This window comes from Helianthus annuus, chromosome 3 (assembly GCF_002127325.2).
Source record: "Helianthus annuus cultivar XRQ/B chromosome 3, HanXRQr2.0-SUNRISE, whole genome shotgun sequence".
Lineage (NCBI taxonomy): Eukaryota > Viridiplantae > Streptophyta > Magnoliopsida > Asterales > Asteraceae > Helianthus > Helianthus annuus.
In genome coordinates, this window is record NC_035435.2 from 58,030,123 (window position 1) to 58,033,722 (window position 3,600).

General features: G+C 39.7%; 1 non-coding gene across 1 annotated transcript; it reads left to right on the forward strand.

Annotated features, from left to right (window-relative positions):
• The first annotated feature begins 1,302 nt into the window (after window positions 1-1,302).
• On the forward strand, window positions 1,303-1,409 carry LOC118490838. The gene has a single exon (XR_004890063.1). It is a non-coding gene; the product is annotated as a small nucleolar RNA R71 (small nucleolar RNA).
• The last annotated feature ends 2,191 nt before the right edge of the window (window positions 1,410-3,600 follow it).

Here is a 3,600-nt window from a genome sequence, read left to right on the forward strand (position 1 = left end):
TTATTTGGTTTCATCAACTTTTCTTTCTTTTTTTTTTTTTTTGTTTTTTTGGAAAGTTATTAGAAAAACCAAGCTTTGTTACTAAAAGAAAGGGTTAAAATAAAAAGGTTTAGGTAGGTAAAAAGGTGATTGTTTTGGGTTAAGAAATGAAAAGGTTTAGGCTCAAAGGGGTTAACTAGGGGAATTTTGGGTAGGTGGTAAAAAAATGAAAAATAATGGTGTAGAAAGAAAAAAAAGGGTTAGTCCTAATGCCTCCATCATTTACTCACTCGGGTTTAAGTTGGTAAGGACCGGGAATGCATTGTCGTGGCAAGTTCTAGAGTCGTACGAACCAAGCGGCTATTCACACAAGAAACGAAAAATGAGCATTTAATGTAAAGATATGTATTCGTATGCTCAATAAAGGCTCAAAACTCACTTTTGTGGGAATGGGTTTTTATGTGATCAAGTATATATAATCAAATTTTAACTAAGCTTGTCATGCCGTTTCATAATTTTCTTATGTTGGTTCTTTTTATCACGACGCTATCGGTTGTAAACTTGTAAACATATAATCTTGTTAGAACTTGAAATTCCCAACTTAAACTTAGACAAGTAGAAAGAATGAATTTTTTTTTTTGAAAAAATTTGGGGTGATTAGCGGTTCCAATAGAGTTTTGTGTAAGGCTTGTTAATTAGGACTTGTAAGATTCAAAGTTTTAGCATCCCCCCCCACACTTAAATTACACATTATCCTCAATATGTCCAAAAAAATTTTGTTGTTGAGGGAAATTTTGTGACTCGCTTCTTGGTTGTTGAAAGTTTATTCGTTGGTTTAGGCTTTGTTGGTTACTACTATTGTCGGGTTCTCTCCAACCAAGGTTAGGGTGGTTACGCCATCCTTGGTTGTAGGTACCCGTTGGAGGACCCGACGGCCTAGGTCTATTGTTAATGTAGTTTACCGACTCTGGTTGATCATCTGTATCTTTCATACAACTCCAATTTTCATGTGGTCCACCACACCCTTCACAAGCCATGACCGAGACCGTTTTTGTCATTTCTAACTTTTTTATTTTTGAAGAAAGGGCCTCGATTTGGGCTTGTAAAGAAGTGCTTTCATCAACCTTATAGGCGCGCGGGGTAATAGATTTATTGCCTCGGGGAGTTTGCCACTGAAAATTGGTTTGAGCAATTTCCTCAATTTGATTGTATATTTCATGTGGGCGGCGATTATCTAAAAGTCCCCCGGAGCTAGAGTCAAGTGTTTGTCTTGTGTGTGGCAACAACCCATTGTAGAAAGTGGATACTTGTTGCCATACCACAAGACCGTGATAAGGACACTTTTGCAATAGCTCCTTGAACCTTTCCCATGTTTCATATAAGGATTCCCCATCCTCTTGTGAATATGTATTAATTTCAGTCATTAATTTAGCCGTTTTAGCGGGAGGAAATACTTATATAGAAATTTTTGGGCTAGTTCATCCCAGGTGTTTACCGAACCAACTAGGAGGGCGTTAAGCCAAGCTTCTGCTCGGTCTTTTAGTGAAAATGGAAACATTCGAAGGCGGATGGCGTCATTTGATGCTCCATTGATCTAAAAGGTGTCACATATTTCTAAGAAATTAGTAATATGTAGATGGGGATCCTCGTCCGCAAGCCCATGGAAGGTTGTGGAGTTTTGAAGCACTTGTATCAAATGTGGCCGAAGTTCGAATTGTTAGCTTCAACATTCGGTGTATTGATAGCGGCGCCGAGATTACCCACGGTGGGTCGTAGGTAATCCATGAGGGCACGTTGGTCCGCCATTGGAAGTGGGTCCCCCGAAACCTTCTCTTGGTTTTTAGCTTTAAGTCTTTTTCTGAGAAAGCGTTCGGGTTCTTCTAGAGGTTCTTTTATGTCTCTACTAGAACTGGAGCTCATACACTATGTAGAAGGTTCAGATGTGGTGTCCGGTTCCTAGTCCTGCAATAAAAACAGAAAAGAATGTTGGTCAGGAAGTTCACCACGGCCCCGTGCTCAGTGAACACGGCCCGTGGTCGGAGATACAGCTATTGTTTTTTGGATCCCTATTACAGGAAAGTTGGACACGGCCCCGTGTTGCACCGACACGGCCCCGTGCTCAGCTCTCTGTAACTCGGAAAATAAAAACTGCCAGTGACACTGCTGGGCACGGCCCGTGCTGAGCTCTGAAGAAGCTGAAACACTAAGAAAATCCTAAAAAATAAAAAAATAAAATAAAAAAAATAATTAGGCCGCTGATTCCTAACTTTCTTAAAATCCTTGTGTCCCCGGCAACGGCGCCAAAAACTTGATGTGCGTTAGGTGTAATATAATTTAGATGTATATTTTAAGCCCTTTTTACACTTTTTAGCCAAGTTTTAAATTTATAAACACGATATTTACTAACACTAAACACACATATGGGCAAGTGCACCCATCGTGGACGTAGTATAGTGTTGGTAAGATACCGAGGTCGTCCAATTACACAAGAGCTTTTAGTACCGGTTTATCCTCAACGTCTAATCAAATCAAAATGTTAGAAAAAGATGTGACAACTCGAGTTTTCGACTTTCACTTTCTCATTTACTGCACGTTGACTTTGACTGTTTAGTCGTTGGTTTATTTGAATTATAACTGAAACCGTTGTGATATGATAAAGTGCATTGTGTTTGCATGAGTATGGTTATTGTGTTTGCATGGTTATGTGTTTGGTTGTATAAGTGTAGCATGAGAACTTAACTGATTAAACCATTACGGACCTAAAGCCCATTAAGGACCCGACGAATCAAATGTGATTCGCCATGCATCCTCTCGACGAAACGGGCCTTTGATTCGTCAAGAACATGTCGACGAAACAAGCCGATTCGCCGGCCCAACGATTCGCCGAGGCCCACTACGGGCCCAGTCTATCAATTCGTATATTTAGCGAGAACCGACTGTTGTTTGACACTATTTGGCAAAGCAAGAAAACCCTAGAACTATTTTCCCTGCTGTCGGCTATCACGTGTCTCCGGATATCCTTGTAATCGATCTCATTAGCATACGGATCAACGCGGTTAGTGTTTAACGTTGTGTGATTGTTCTTCGTATCATCTGTTACTATCTTTGCTTGAAATCTCTAGGAATCATGTTAGATTATGAACGTGTTCATGTTTGATTTATTTGGCCATGACGATATATATATACGATCGGTTATAATTACATGTGTCCAAACTGAAATTGCTTGTTCTTAATGATCAGATTAGGATGTTATAGGGCAGAATTTGTAATACACATTCATGTAATGATAAACGCACATGTCGGATCTCCTAAGGTTTAACACATGGTCACGTTATGATTCGTATTTAATGGTATTGACAACATCTGAAATAAAGGCAATATGATTCTGAATGATGATGATCGTATGATTCTGTGTGCGATGTTGACGGCGATTAGAGTTCCTGTTGGTAATTGTAACTGACATAATGTTGACGTAACTGATGCCTTCACGAATCTAAACTTGACGAAATGGAATTCTTGACGAAACAAGAGTGTGTTTCGCCAAAGGGGATCTTGACGAAATAGAAAGTGTTTCGCCAAAGATATGAACGACGAAAGGGGAGGGTTTCGTCGAAGGGTTAC